Source organism: Mastigoproctus giganteus, chromosome 6, assembly GCF_048544385.1.
Source record: "Mastigoproctus giganteus isolate SK-2022 chromosome 6, ASM4854438v1, whole genome shotgun sequence".
Classification (NCBI taxonomy): domain Eukaryota; kingdom Metazoa; phylum Arthropoda; class Arachnida; order Uropygi; family Thelyphonidae; genus Mastigoproctus; species Mastigoproctus giganteus.
In genome coordinates this window covers 134,354,640-134,371,710 of record NC_143580.1, presented here as the reverse complement: position 1 = coordinate 134,371,710, position 17,071 = coordinate 134,354,640, and the positions used below count along the sequence as shown (strand labels likewise).

The 17,071-nt window shown below is 37.2% G+C and overlaps 1 protein-coding gene across 2 annotated transcripts in view; it reads right to left on the bottom strand.

The window, feature by feature from the left end:
- The window catches only part of LOC150084592 (uncharacterized), a 189,391-nt gene extending 173,061 nt beyond the window's left edge, over nt 1-16,330 (bottom strand). For both annotated transcript variants that reach the window (XM_090376498.1, XM_090376499.1), the window contains exon 1: nt 15,853-16,330. The gene's annotated coding sequence lies outside the window, so the exon portion shown is untranslated. The remainder of the gene's footprint in view (nt 1-15,852) is intronic.
- Nucleotides 16,331-17,071: the final 741 nt, after the last annotated feature.

Sequence of the window (17,071 nt, the reverse complement as noted above, 5' to 3'; positions counted from 1 at the left end):
TTCCAGTTAAGCTGGAATCAGCCGTGAAGGTGGACGAACCCTTAGACAGCGGTATAATTTAAATTGTAGCGAATCGGATGAATAAGTGACACCCTTCCCATCTCCCCTCCACTACTAATGGATAATATGTTATGACTTTTGCACGCATCATGCAAGAGTGAATCTAGAAGCATGTGTGTGTCCGCTCCTCAACGTTCTTGCCCGCACAGTTGTTGCATCTCCACCAAGCAGAAAAGTTAAAGGATGAGAACAGAAGGGACCATTGGGATATTAGCTACTTCTGTCAATTGTCCAGGAACTTGGCAATATAAACTTTTCATTTATGCTGTTATAAGAGATCTAATACAACACTAGGGTTATTCCTAATTAACTGTCCGATTGCTCTATATTAGTCATTCGTCTGCGCGGGTAACGCAGTGGTTATAATCATTGTCGCCCCAAACCGGCTGGAAAAGGCCCGGGTTCGAATCCCATCAATGACGCGAGGAAATTTTATGGACTTTCTTCACTCCATGGCTGAGTTTGTCGGTCTCTAGCGTAGATAACGTTTTTTTTTTTTAATCCCAAAATCTGGATTTTGGTGTAGCAGAATAAGGAAATCGACCAGAGAATGCACACAATTTATAAACATATTACACGTGAACAGATGAGTTGATTCTCCAGTGGCCCTAAAATGGCAGCTTTTTTTTTCCCTCTGTAAATTTGATTTATTTATAATACAGTACAAAAAAACTAGGAAGAGGGAAATACATTTCTCAGTTTCTGTGATATAAATCAAGAAATTAACGAAAGCTTATTCTGGTAGAGTAAAACGTAAGATTCCTTATTTGATTCAAATCTAAGATCTTGTTGTTAGGAACTTGTCTCATCAAGGCACATCAGGTCCAATTGTTATCCAGCATATCGACTTAAGAGTTACCTTGAACACCAAACTTCACTTCCATGAATATCTTGAAGTGGTGCGCGAGAGATAATATACTTAGGATGCAGAAAACATATACAGACTCAATTCGCCCTTTATTCCTGTACGCAGCTGAAATCTGGGCTTCTGCTGCCTCATCTACCATCGAAACATTCAATCTCATGAATACTTAGGATGAATACTTCCTTCGCCCACCTGGAAACGTCAACTGATGAGGTCTTGTCATACGACTACAACTACATAGGCCTTAAACTATTACCCCTAATAAAAGCTAACCAGTGATGACAAAACTACTCTCATAATGATTAAAGAAACATTAATATACTATTATGAACGATTTAAGGAAATTTTAGATTGCAGTAAACAATACTGGCTATTGTTTATCGCATCTACAGAATTATTCTTAAGGTGGCGGTTCTTTAGCCCCCCATTAGTCCCCAGGGTTTATTGCGCTCAAAGAAGTCTAGTTGAATGACCGCACTATAACCAGGATGTCCAAATTTTATACGGTTAAACAACTTATTTCACTGTTCACTTTATAAAACAACAATTCTATGGCTGACCCCATCTGGATTAATCCACCCACCTCTCCCCATTTTTACCTTTTATCCCCCCTACATATTTCACTCGATAGAGGGCTATTTTCCAGCATATTTTCTGGAGAATTATTTGACATCAATAAATTCGCATCACAAAAATATACATCACCACTTCACCCGCTATTGGATTCAATTAAAGTCAAAAGTGAATTCCAATGCACCAAAAGGATGAAAATCACCACAGTGGGAAGATGGCTGGGCATAAGTTTGCTGTTGAAAGATTATATCAGCCCAGTGGATAACGTTACAAATTAGTATTAATGTGGCGTTGTAGTTTAGTTCTAATATTTATTTTAGTTTTAATTTCGACTACATTAAAATATGAAAAAAAATTTGAAGATCACAAAGATAAGAAAATGGCATTTTCTGTTTGCATACCAAAAGAATGAAAAAAAAAAAACAAATTCTTTTTGTAATTAGGTTTAGGCTACTTTGGGCTTTCATTCTAACCACCCTTCTGAAGAGAAAGAAAGAAAAGGGGAAACTCATAATTTTTTTCCAAAGTACCCTCGCATTTATTACGGATTTCTTCCCCGCACTTAAATGTACCTAACCTGGACTGGTCCATTTATTAACCGGGGAGGTGGGGGGAGGTGAATGACAGATGTTATTCGATCGAAACAGGAAATCAAAATCACAAAATGGTCCAGAAATGCAGCAGTGGCGTTTATCCCTTATGGATTTTATTATTCGGATATCAGAATAAAACCTATTGCCACACGAGGTGGGGTTTCTACGAAATCTTCACGGACAGGGCTATTGCTACACTGATCACGGAAAGTTAGGAATAAGAGAACAAACCACACCGAGAAATTTCACGCTTCGTAGGTGGGGTAGTTGTGAAAATCACCTGAACGAAACGAGCAACGCAGTCTCCCCCGAAAAAAATCCGGACATATCCGTAGATCACGTGACCGAGACCAATTCGAGTCTAAGCTGCACTGGCAAGCCGTTCCTAATTGATCCGAAAAGCCTCAGCTGTACGTCCGTCAGCACTATATCGGGGAGGCGCGAGTTGCCGGAGCTTTTTTTTTTTTTTTTTTTGCGCGCGCGCACAGGGCCACGTGCTCTGGTCGACGATGCCCGACGCCATGGAGTCGGAGTGGTTCCATTATCGTAGCTACTCTTCTATTGTGTCCCTCTTTAAACATTTATATGCGGGGTGGCAGCCTGCCCCTTAATTACGTATTTTGGAGTGCGCATGGAAACTGAAGCCTATAATGATCATCCTGACTGACAGCAATGTCACATTGGGCTGGCCGCAGTCCACCAAGCCAACAACTAGGGTGCTGCAAGAGAATGAGGGGCATTTCCGCGATGTAAAATTTCCTTCTTAGAGAGAGTTTAATAACCAACCCTTCGAAATGTAATTCGTATAAGCATTAATGGCAGCAGAATCACGTATGGCCAATCCCAGTTGGCCTTTTAGGATTTGAAGCTGTACATTCCTCCGATGCCTCACATCCTTAGCTGCCCCAGCAGTTTCTCAAAAACAACAAACTCTCTGTCTGTGTCAATATGTACCTCGTTTCGAATGATCCAAGTCTTTCGAAATGAGGGTCAAGGTACCTGAATCTTATTCGAACAGCAACTTTGGAATTCCTAAAGCTACTGTATATTATAAAGCGTGGCTCACGTTTCCTTAATCTACGTGGGGCCCCATAAACACTTTCAAAACACCTCAAGGGTGAGATAATTACTAGGGGTGGGATCAGACTTAATTTTGATCAATTACCTTAAACGAGCCAATCAAATCGAAACTCTGAACACCGACTTCTTTTTTTTTTTTTTCTCATTTATTTTGCCATTTACCGAATCCAAAAAGTCCCTTTTGTATTTCTTCAACATTTCTTTTAAGAAACAACGTTAGAAGGTTAATCCTCCCCTCCCCTCTTGATATAATCTTTATTCCTTTGTTCTCTCATCTCGCCTCAAAGACGGAAACAAATTCCAGGTCTAGTTAACCAGCTTTCTGCTCGTGTAAGGTCAGTTCATTTTGATCATCACTATTAACCCGGTGCTGCCACCTACCAACGACAGTATTAAACCGCCAATGAGTGTTGTTAATATGTTGTTAGGAACGTTTGGAAAGTCGCAATGAGACTGCTCTCGAAGGACGAGTCATGCAATTATGTTTACCTTCCACGAGATCGATACAAACTCAGACGCTCTACTGGCAGGAACGAGGCAGAACAGATTTAGGCAACGCTCAAATAATGTACACCAGAGCTTACTATTTTCAGACCAAACTTCTCTTGTAAACTTAATCAACACAATCCGTCACGGGTATATTTGGATTAATACAAATCCTGTAAATACTAAAGTCGATAAGGATTAAACGAGCTGTTGTCTTGCTTTTATATTAGACTAATAATACTTTCTTAATTAATCGATTGAAAACATTAATTTTCATTTATTTACTGATGTAGAATATAGATAGTTTAAGCCTAAAAGCTTAATTTCGTGTAGAATTATTTTTCCTAACCATTATTCATAATGAACTCGCGCAAGTATCCCATCAGGGAGCGCAACAATGGAACCCATTTATGCTATTTGGTATTAAAAGAATTAATTTAATTAAAATTTCATGGTCGGGAATTGGTTATCAAGTGAAGACAAAATATAATTTAGAAAATGTACAGTACGATTTATTCTTGTTTCTTTCTAAAAATGAAAAGTACAGTGCGATTATTCTTGTTTATTTTTTAAAATTAAATGTACAGTACGATTTATTCTTCTTTATTTCTAAAAATTAAATGTACAGTGCAATTTATTCTTGTTTATTTTTAAAAATTAAGTGTACAGTGCGATTATTCTTGTTTATTTAAAAAAATTAAAAGTACAGTACGATTTATTCTTGTTTATTTTTAAAAATTAAATTTACAGTACGATTTATTCTTGTTTATTTTTAAAAATTAAATGCACAGTACGATTTATTCTTGTTCATTTTTAAAAATTAAATGCACAGTACGATTTATTCTTGTTCATTTTTAAAAATTAAATGCACAGTGCAATTTATTCTTGTTCATTTTTAAAAATTAAATGCACAGTGCAATTTATTCTTGTTTATTTTTTAAAATTAAGTGTACAGTGCAATTTATTCTTGTTTATTTTTTTAAAATTAAGTGTACAGTGCAATTTATTCTTGTTTCTTTCTAAAAATGAAAAGTACAGTGCGATTATTCTTGTTTATTTTTTAAAATTAAATGTACAGTACGATTTATTCTTGTTTATTTTTAAAAATTAAATGTACAGTGCAATTTATTCTTGTTTATTTTTTAAAATTAAATGTACAGTGCAATTTATTCTTGTTTATTTTTTAAAATTAAATGTACAGTGCAATTTATTCTTGTTTATTTTTTAAAATTAAATGTACAGTGCAATTTATTCTTGTTTATTTTTTAAAATTAAATGTACAGTGCATTTATTCTTGTTTATTTCTAAAAATGAAAAGTACAGTACGATTTATTCTTGTTTATTTCTAAAAATGAAAAGTACAGTACGATTTATTCTTGTTATTTTTTAAAATTAAATGTACAGTACGATTTATTCTTGTTATTTTTTAAAATTAAATGTACAGTATGATTTATTCTTGTTTATTTTTAAAAATTAAATGTACAGTGCAATTTATTCTTGTTTCTTTCTAAAAATTAATTGTACGGTATGATTTATTCTTGTTTATTGTACTACTACGAATGTAAAACTCCCATCCTGTTAGTAAAATAGTTTCTATTATGGCCCAACTAATTTCACATTCTACCATGCATGGGATGTTGAACCAGGGACGTGACTTGATTTCGAAAGCAGTGAAGACACCATGAAGGGTACTTCACCCCTTTCGAAAAGAATACGGTGAAATTTTAAAGGAAACGTACACTGTTAATTTCTTACCTGTCTTAAATGTTTGAAATCACGATGATCCTGGACTTTACTTCTGCAACCAAGAGTCGTGGTGGGCTAATAACCGAGCGATGACGTCACAGAAGACGAACGCCATTTGTGAGCGCTGATTGAAAACCGAAGCGCTTTACTGGTAACCAGTGGCCAATAGTAAGAAACATTATCTAAGACGACTCGCGTTAAAACCACTACGAGATAAAAGTGCCCTTAATGTTTTCCTCCTCTTTTTTTGGCCAAACCGCAGAATGCAGTAGTCGGAGATATGACCTTTCTCCGCTTTGCTCCAGATAACTCCGTAACTGGTTTCCCGTCTTCACATCCTGCTCGGCAAAGGTGAGGCCTCGGGATAAGCGAGGCACATTCAAGGACAAAGCTATTCCTGCAACACAAACTTCTTTGGGGGATACTGAGGCGGTCTCGCCGGGTTGTAAAAGTTGAGTGGATTCTTTTGCATGTAAGTCTTGTTACACACCTGTGGTGAAGCGCGTGTGTTCAGAGGTGTAAATACGAAGGGTGTTAGCCGCCACCACCACCAGCAAGGCAAATGCTTTCGAGCATGAGACCGGGACTAGACTGCTGGCCTCCCTGTATATTTTGGCACAAGACTCCACCCAAAACCTTGAAGCAGTTGCCAAGGGAACGCGCACGAGAATGCAACCTTTGTTGGAATGGTTCAGACCGAGGGATGGTGTGGTTACGGTTTCCCTCGTGTCATTAGTTATTCTAATTACCATCATCTCGACAGAGGCAGAATTCGTAATCGCTCCTCGAGAAGTGCACAGAGATGGGAGGAACAAACTGAAGTTTGTTTCATCTAATACCTATTAGTCTTTAAGAGGCATTTCGTTCATTCCGGCGGGGAGGGGTGGGGGGAAATGGGGATCGTTGTTACTAACTAACACTTGATGACATTGATCGCATGATTGTTAATCCTTAGAAGTCATTTCCTCATAACGAATCTAGACTCGTGGTGAAGCTGTCTCAATGGTTGCCGCAGGCGCAAATGGTTTCTTGCTGCATACAGACGACTAGGCCAGATGGAATCTGATTAACCAATGGGTAGTCGGTGCTAATATTTTAGCAGTTGTATATATCCAGATAAAGAGTTCAAAATCTAGCGAGCCAATCTTTGATTTTTCGTATAGTTCGTCCAAAGCGCTATCGTATTTGTAACAGTATTTCTTAATCATTAAGTACTCTTTATGATTCAGAATGGTGGTAGTGACCAAACAATCCCCGTTATTCCCCCATCTAGTATTGATTCAGTAACATAACCTGCTTTGCATTCGTTCTAACAAGCTCTTCTTTCCAGAAGATTTATTGCAATGTAAGACGATCAGACGTAAACAAGTCCATTCAAAAAACAACAGAAATAAACTTACGTAGTTCTTCATGGCTGCCATTCGGAGAATAGTGTTTTAGCAATGTGAGGGGACATAAACAGTGATTACAGCAGGCAGCGAGCACCTCTCGACTCTCAAACAAGTAGTTAAAAAGTTACGCTTTCAGAAATACATTGTATTAGTACCTTTGATACTATCGTTGATGTCTTGGGTGACATACTATTGCCGAGGCAGCAAGTTATTAATAGTCCTTTTCATTCACGGGCACATTTATCTGAATTTTAGAGTCGGATGGGTTGTTTAGGATACTCGGCGAGGCTGCTAAGGCCATAAGGTGTCAACTTTATGGTTCAGCTGCGGTATTTTAGCAAAAACCAATGTCATAAATCGGCGCATTAGACCTTTATGTTGGCTTATATAAGCGAGCATAAAAAGAGTGGAATGCCATTTACAAGCACCATTTCACGCGAGATTTATGTTCGCCACATTAAACCAGCAAATATCCGCTTGACAGATTCAAAGCAACCTTTAGAAACTACTATTGCTTCAAAGTTGTCATTCAGGAGATGAACAACAAATGAGCTCTTTAGCTGTTTAAAAGTTGTCATTCGAATGAGCTTTTTAGCTGCTTAAAAATGTAATCTTATTTAATTTCGTTTCAAATCTTCTCACCTTGTAATGTACTTTTATAAGTATGAATACAGTACGTACACAATTTTTTTTTATATATATTTGTCACACTTACAGATTTTTTTATTTCATTTTTCCGATTATCCGAACTTATTTATTTTCCAATCATTCCGGATAATCGGGAGCATTTTGTAATACATGTCAGTTCACCTCCTTTCGCTCGACTGACTTAACGACAGGTTAAATCCCTCGAGGAATGTTTAATCATCACGCAGTTTATCAAATTTAAGCTGAGGCGCATTTTATATTAAGCAGACCGAGTATTAACTCAATAGATTTATTGTAGATGCACCAAATGTTGCAAAGTCAAGTCTATTTAGATAGCTGGCTTAAAAGCATCCTGCTGTTATTGGAGAGCAGTCTTTTTAATAACGGCTGCCGGAATCTTTAAAGGCAATCTGTCTCGCATATTCTTGTTGTATGTCAGTCTGTTAAATGTCTCAAAGGGCCGGCTTATCAAATTGCAACCTTCGTTTAGAGGCTTAGTCACAACAACGTAACAACTTACTGCTGACAGCTGAAGTAGTTAACTGTTCCAAGCACAGTCAGGATGTTGTTAAAACGAAATTAACACAACCAATCTTATCTTACACGGATGTTCGCCAACTTTTTAATTTGCCAAAATGGATAACCTTTGTGTATCCAACAAAAATAGTGTGGATCGATAAATGCGTACGTTGAATATTCAAAGAGAAGAATCCCTTCTCGTACATAAGCGACTGATATGTACGTTTCACTACCCCATTCACGTGACCTTGAGTGCCAATGGAGTTGGGAGAGTTTTATTCTTAGAGGACGTCCATTAGTCTAGTTGAGGCCTGTGGTGTGAGGCCAGTATTTCTAGCCGCCATTTCCCACCCACGTTCAACCGATAAATCACAAGAACAAACACACGTCTCTAGTAATAAGTCAATTGCGTATACACAGTGGGATCAATAAGGTCAACAGCCCTGAAACACCCAAATTCTTCAGTGTGGTCACGTCCATAGATACCATATGGTTTTCTTCGTAACGTGTGCTAACTAGACTACAGGAAGGGTAACGCTTTCCCCCCGTAGTGGCCACTATCGATCATAGCTTCCTACAGGTATACTGGAAAGGTAAAAATCTACATTTCTCTCACGAATCTCTGCTTGCATAACATAAATCTCAAAACTGTTGCCAATTTCTTTGTCCAATGGTAGTTTCCTCTCCATTTATGTTAACTCATTTACATCCCTCTCCCTTTGTGGCAATTCACGGAGGGCGGTCGTTTATCCATTTTGCGGGCAAAATGACTGAGAACGTTTTTTTGCCTAATTCGGTGGAAAATAACTTTTCTTTTTTATTTTTAAACGATTACCATCTAATTTTCAAAAGTTACTCGGTGTAAATAATGGCTGTTTAATCAGGACTGTACATAATTAAGATATTTAAGGATGGACATGAAACGCGATAGTTAATGTAATTTTCTCAATGGTCTTTTAAATCTTAAAGTGCGTGTTGCGCATCAGTGAAAACTGTAATGAGAAGTTTGTTTTCTTGGAGGAAAAATGTCGTTTGGGACTATTCAGAAAGATTCTTTTCTTTTCTAAAGGAAAGAAATTCCGGAAAAAAAAAAAAAAAAACACGCAGAGCTGTCTCTTACAGTTTACGACTGTTTGCAAATTGGTATAACTTCAAAATGTCGCTAATCATCGAGGGAGGCTGTAGATTATTTTGCGTTCTTTCAATGTGCAAAATAGTAATGAAGTCGTGTTCAATTCAAAGAGATTATAAGTGGAAAATGCTTCTGGGATCCCATTTTGTTTTTCAGAATTTAAGAACACATCTCAGAGCAGTTATGTTTAAATAGTTAACGATCTTCAAACTTTATAAAATCTGTATAAATATTTTTAATAAATTTCTTCAACGTTTTAGATCTTGAAAATTTAAGACATTTTTCTAAAGATCTTAATTTAAAAAAAAACAATCTGTTTGGCGCTTACATAACATGTCAATTCATTGACCAATGTTAGTTATTTGAACGCTAATGAAAATTGATGTTTTCTGCCTGAAATTCCGACTTTTTTCTTTAATGTTAGCTTTAGGTGCTAGTCTGATTATATCTTAATCCTTTTATTTGCGATTTGGCATACATCACATCGTGAACTGACAAAAATCCGACGTTTATATTTCCTGTAGATGAAGCATCCCTTCCAACTCTATAACTTAATTCTGTCTTTGGGAAGGAGATAATAAAAATCGAGGATTGAACTTCACACCTCCAGATCTGTTTCAATTAGTGGTGTTTTTGCCATCAATAGTGAGATGAAAGAGATTTTTCCACAGCTCTAATATTTTTTAAAAAACTGTATATTTTCACAAAGTTACTTTTGCGAAAATATACAGATTATTTTCGATTAAATTATTCTTTAAATTTCTAATTAAAATAGACATTAATCTAATTAAAGTTAACGTTTTGGTGATGGGTAAAGTATGAACGATTTTTTTGCGGATGCAACAGACATCTGCTTCCTTGCATCATTTAATAATAACATTTCAACAGAAGAGCAAGCATTGTAAAAGAATACAGATGTGAAGTTAAACAGATAGCATAAAATCTATGTCCTCAACAGACGAGTAATTATTTTTCTCTGTGATATAGTACGGAGCATTTAGAATCAGTACCAATGTAACTAGAAATAAAGTTATTGCTGATAACACTAGAAATATTGCCGATGTAACTAGAAATAAACTATTGCTGATATAAAAAGAAAAAAAGACACACTAGAAATAAAGTTATTCCTCATGTAACTAGAAATAAACTATTGCTGATATAAAAAGAAAAAAAGACACACTAGAAATAAAGTTATTCCTCATGTAACTAGAATAAAGTTATTGCTGAATAAATAAAAATAAAGACGTACTAGAAATAAAAGTTATTGCTGATAAAACTAGAAATATTGCCGAGGTAACTAGAAATAAAGTTATTGCTGATGTAAATAGAAATAAAGGCATACATACTGGGAATAAAATTTATTGCTGATGTAAATAGAAATATTGCCGATGTAACTAGAAATAAAGACACACTACAAATAAAGTTATTGCTATTGTAAATAGAAATAGTTATTGCTATTGTAAATAGAAATAGTTATTGCTAATTTATCTAAAATATTGCTAACATAACTAAAAATACAGTTAGGGTCAATGTAACCAGACATTAATAAATGTAAGTGAATATGACTAGAGATAAAAATTTATCCAAATAACATATTATATTATCAATAGTTTTATTTCAGCATATCTAGCATGTGTGATTTGTGTAATTTTTTTTTTTTTTTTTAATCTCTAAACAACAAAAGGGCGTTTTAGGCTCGGTCTGTGAATACAACATCAGAGATATGAGTTCGGGGAGTTGGAAATTCTCCTTGGTCAAAAGCAAAATGAGTTGGTAGTAATGAAGAAAAGCAACCAGGCTAAAGAGACATTTCAGCTGATTCCTTCTCAGTGAGCATTCGAGATTGTTGTACTTATGCATACAGAAGATTATTAACTTTGAACTAAACACAATTTTGAGTTCTTTAACCTCAGAAGCGCATTTAGAGCCACCTCCAAGTCCTGATGAGCCCATCAAGGATGCTTAAATAGTCTCTTTTCATTTCATGCTTGAGCGAGTACATTACACAATTTCCCAAATAGGCAAAATTTAAATCTTTCCCATTACACCTGATCATTATGGCCGTTTTTATGAGCATGGAACTTTTTTTTTTTACTTCATCACGCTTAATGTGTCGGTAATTTCTTGAATATTATAGAATCCGGCTGAAAATTTAATGCTGGCATTTCGATAATAGTTGATGCTATCGGTCTAATTATTCACTATCCAAAGTGTTCGGGCGGCGATTATTTCTGGTGGTGAAAAGTCCGCCATTGCACTGTCAGCCTTTCCAATTGTTGTGTCCTTTACTCCGTTATCGGTGTGAGTTTTTACGCTTGTCATTTCGTTTTCTCTTGCGATCGTTACAGTCTGTTCGTTGCTGTTGTGCAGGTCATTGTGTAACTCACCCAGTTAGTCCCGGTGTCAGATTTATTCTTTCCTTCGCTGGTTGCCACTACTTCACTTGGTTCGGTTGTGTCATTATTGCATTTCCCGACTTCTTTTCTGGACGATTGTTAGTGTTCCAATTGTTACCAACGCGCCATTCTCGAGAAAACTCACACGAGCTCACATTAGTACAGATGGCTAGAAATGGACTTAAAACCACAAATAACGAAGGCGACTTTAAGTTTCTAAATGTAGCCCGCCATGTAATGTTTCTCTGGTGGATGAGTGGTGGGGGGGGAGGAAAGAGAAAAAAATCGATTTTGCGATGTCGGATGGACGGCCAGTGCCTCGCTCGACACTGTAACTAGGGGACAATCGAGCACCGATGTAACGAACGCTCTACACGAAAAGTACATTATGTTACCCTGGCAAGTTATTATGTAGAAATGGTACACGTTGCTGCTCATTAAACGTGTCGCTGCAGAAGAATGGCAGTGAGATTTGTTAACGATCTCCGACAGAAATACAAGATAAATGTGGCTTTTTCTTTTATCCAAGGCAGCTAACAAGGCTTTCCCCGTAATATGCTAGTAGCGAAAGAGACAAAATGAACACTAATCACGACTGTCACTTTTAAACTTTTATTCCTGGAGAATTGGAGAAGATTTGGAGGCAGAATTTACTGGACAAACCCTCCCATTCATCCCACATTACTAATATCAAGTTAACCAGCTGGTATCGTGACTACTGTGCCCAGCAACACATATTTCTCTCGGGTTATTGCCAAACATTTAGAAGCTATGGCTAATATGACGATAATGTTATTGGCGGTGAACAATGAATGAATTGCCAATATTACTTATTGCCAATAAGTAATATAACTACAAATGAAGTTATTTCTATTGTTGACTTCAAAGGACATTATTTCTATTGTTAACATGGTATCATTTCTATTGTTAATCTCAAATGTCAATATTGTTGATGTATTCCACCTAACTACAAATAAAGTTATTGCTTATACAACTACAAATTAAGTTATATAACTACAAATGAAGTTATTAATTATGTAACTACAAATGAAGTTATTGATTATGTAACTACAAATGAAGTTATTGCTTATATAACTACAAATGAAGTTATTGCTATTCTTGACTTCCAATAATATTATTGCTAATATACAGCGTGTGCCTGATGTATTTAGTAACTACAAATAAAGTTATTTCTGTTATTGCTTCAAATGGTATTATTGTTAATGTTCTCGTAGCTACAAATGAAGTTATTGCTTTTGTTGACTTCAAAGGACATTATTCCTACTGTTGATTTAAAATAGCATAATTTCTTTTGTTAATTTCAAATGTCAGTATTGCTAATGTACTCCTGACTACAAATGAAGTTATTAGTTATATAATTATATATATATATAATTATACTAATATAATTTGAAGTTATGCTTATATAACTACAAATGAAGTTATTGTTTTTTTTGACTTCCAATAAAGTTATTGCTAATGTGGATTGAGCCTGATGTATTCGTAACTATAAATTAAGTTATTGCTATTCTAGCTTCAAATAGCATTATTGTTAATGTGTTTATAACTATAGATTAAGTTATTCTCATTGGAAGAACTGAGAAGTGGGAGTCCCTCAATTTTTATTTATTTATTATTATTTTTTGTTTATTGTGTGGAGGATAATTTGTGGCAGTTTGATACATTGATTATATTCGTTGTTAAAATTCACTTCTGGACTATTTCCCTCAAAACTCCAGATTATTTCGTATACACGCACCGAAAAGACCTTGTAGCTTTTAAGAAGCTGTAAAATAATCCATACTAGCATATTTTGTTTCAAATACTAAAAATAATTCGGATCCTCTGAAACAGGTTTGATACGCATTAAAAGCGTTTGCCATATTCAATACAGAAATTAAATTATTTTTCTAATTACTTCATCTGAATCTTATCTAAAAGTATTGCTATTTGACTTTAGCTCTATGTTCCTGTAACATGGACAATTTTCTTTGATTGTTTAATTTTAATAAGAACAATATTCACAAATAAAAAAATTAAAAAAAATCAAACACTGCATTCTGGTTCTGGAAACATTTTGGCTTCATTCAAAGACGTTTTAGAGATTTTTCATCCAGACCCTTGTGAAATACCGGCTTCTTTCGCACTATCAATGCTTATTCTACTTTAAAAATATCCGAAGCTTTCTTCTTAACTTCTGAGAAGTCTTTAAATTGAAGAAATTACAGAAAATACGCCAGGAAGAGGAGCATAAAAACTATTACCATTTTTCTATTACTTATGTGACTCTACAAAGCCTGAGAGCGCCAGGATTCATTCTTCGCCATAAAGAATGTACTGTCGGCAAGTTTTCAAAAGAAGAAACTGTGGGAACAATCGGCTTAACGAAAAGAAAACAGTGCTGAGTTCTTAACCGTTTAGAGCCCCTCGGGAGGCAATCAGTTGCGGAATAACACTCAGAGGATTTGCACTCCACCAGGCGAAACGAATTTTTCGGACTACATCACAAATTTAAACGAACATGGCCAACCAAAGAGGTGCCACACTTTGAGGGAACTGTCCGCGATGCCTGGGGTTTTGTGGCACTATTCTTCCACGTCTAATGGCATAATATTAATTAGTGAAGTGTCGCTGAAAGTGGTTGAGACTCTGCGCAGCGCAGCACCATTAAAGAATAAGAACAAAGGCTAAAAGTCGTTGTATGTAAACACCGGGTAGGTTGTGGAGGTGGCGTGAAATACCAACGGCCACGGACAGCGTCCCATATCAGGAACCCCGCGGTAATTTATGAAGTTTCTGGAGGACGAAGGATCGTGCTGGGAATAGAAGCGGAAGGTCGAAGATCATATCCATACTGTTGTGAACTGGGACAATCCATCAGGCTTCTTTGAGATGTGTGAGGATCGCAGGTGTAAGATCAGATTCTCGTGACTAACAAATTATGTGAGTTAAAGTGGAAAACAAATTAAGAATATGCCAATGGAAACAAGCCACGGATGCACGCTGTTTGTGAAGTGCTATTGTATTGCATTTAGTTCAAAATCATTTAAAAAACAGAGAAAATATTTGACTATAAAAATACATTCAGTTTTTATATTTGGTTAATTTGGACTGAAATATTTTCGGAACGCACGTCCATCATTAATTTGTAAACATCATTTTAAACTATAAACACCAATCATAAACATAGCGTGGAGTGAGCACTAGTTTTGAAAGGCATGGGTTTCTCAATTCTGGGATTTGTGCTGTCCTCTAGAGAGATGTGATTCTTCGTATATTTTTAACAAGTTGCACAACCCTTGTATATAGCAGAGTGGTTCTAATCACCATCCTTCCACACCAGGTGGAAAAGACTCAAGTTCGAATGCTGTCAATGAACGAGGGGCTTTTGAAAACGTGGCCAAGTTATTCGGTTTCAGGCAAGGAGTATGTGAGCTTTCCTTTAAGAGATCCGAGTTCTATTTTTGTTTTTTCTTGTAAAAATACACGCATTTACAGGTCCAATATATATTGACGCCTTAACACACACCTAAAACAATACACATATGATCACGTATGTACAGATAACTTCGCAAACTGAAGAAAAACAGATGGATAGATGATTTAAAATACTGCCACATTCAAAACATATAGTAAAGCCAATTTAGTAAATCCACTTCATACCACGTACAGATTCTTAAATATTTAAGTCGGCATGCATATTTTTCGGGAAGTGTATTCAATCTCACACGTTTTCGTGGATTTTTAGAGAGATAAACAAAAAGATTTCATGTCTCAAGGGTTGCCAAGATTCATATTAAACTACATAGTATAGAAACTGGTATTCAAAACAGGATAAAAGGGCGGGTACTTGAAGGTAGCCGTCGTGGGGTCTACGACATCAGTAAGTTAAAGAAACCAGTTGGGTACTGTACAAACAGAGTGACCTTTGTTAGCGCAAGTCGACAAATAAATCCTTGGAGATATTCCAACATTATGAAGACGAAACATGCAGGGTGGAATGCCTAACTCTGGCTCTCCGACATCGCTAGAAGAATTACGCGTGCGAAATGCATTCTACTCGAATAACCACTCGACAGCATTACCTGTCCGTCGATTTAACCGCGCAGATAAAACAAACATTCCGAGCGAAACATCCCCACTAACGGCCATTCATCAGCAGTTGTCATCTGTAGACCGAACAGCAAAATGTCGCGATTTGCGAGACCTCTCGAGATATTACCGAATGCCGAACTGACTGCGTGTATCTCTGATAACGAGGTGGCTCGCAACGTTTCAGGTAACGCTAAATCGGAGGTGCGGGGGTCTCAGCACCTGACGACGGAAAGGTGTGTGTGCAGCGCGGAATAAACAAACGACTTACCTGATTCCATGTTTCTTTCTCCGCGAGGTAAATATCATATTCGTCGACAACAGGTAACACACATCCAAATTTTTATAAAGCTGCGGGTGAAGGTGTGCTCGGCTATAGCACGCTGCGCGAGCTGGAACAGAACGCACGCCGTCCGACTGCGGTTTCTAATAGAGGATGGCAGGCGTCTTTCCCGTCGACGGAAACATACAAACGGTGCACACCACGGCAAAGATCCTCGCTGTACACGGACCCATGTGGCCTCCCTTGTCCGTCAGTTGCGGGGAAAAGGGCCGGACAAGGAGCCAGTGAAGGAACGTAGCACACAGCAAAACTGCTCGCCCTTTCTCCTTTTTTTTTATTATTATTTTTTTTCTTTCTTTTTTCTCCACGGCCCGGCTTACCGACGGCAGCGCCGTACAGCACAGATACAATACACACACACGCACACGACGAGGCAGAGAGAGAGCGGCGCGTGTCTCGGGACGACGTCGAGCCACTCAATGAGCGCACCAGTTAGGTTAGCTGACAGGTCAATACACCAAGGCACCATGGGACAGGTCGACTCTTACTACGGGGTGGAGAGGGTTGCCGGGTGCGGAGGGGCGGAATACTTCCAGTTGCTAGAGAGGTCGCTCGGTGTCACAGCTCTTGTCGGGGCCACAGTTGGCGAAGTGTACGAGACCGCCGGCACATACTCCGTAATGACCCCCGAATAGTGATATGGAGAAACTGTAATTAAGATCGGGACAGCATCGTCTCCTTGCGCGAGGACATAGTTTTTGAAATCTGCGGGGAAATATCGCCGTGATTGTGAACGGGAACAGAGGAGGGCTACCTGTGCGGCACGCGGGCTTGGAGGAGTCGTAAACATCAGACGAGGCGCCGGTCTTTGATTTTTTACTTTTTCTGCTCGCTCGCTGTTTTTTTTTTTTTTTTTATTTTCCCTTTTTCTTTTTCTGACTACGTTACAGCGTAGTCCCAGGCAGACTTCTTAAATTATTTTCCAAGCGTCTTTCATTGCACGAAGGAGAGATTCTCCTTCGAAATTTCGTCAGTACAGTATTTAGTAAACTAAAAACAATTACAAATTGTAAAGTTTTTTTTTTCTTTTAAATACTCGATAATTTATATTTAGATATTCAAGGGTGTCAAATCTGCGTCCTGTTTGTCCCCATGTGGGACAAACAGGACGCGGATTTGATCCCCCCCCTTCTTCCCCGAGCTTAAA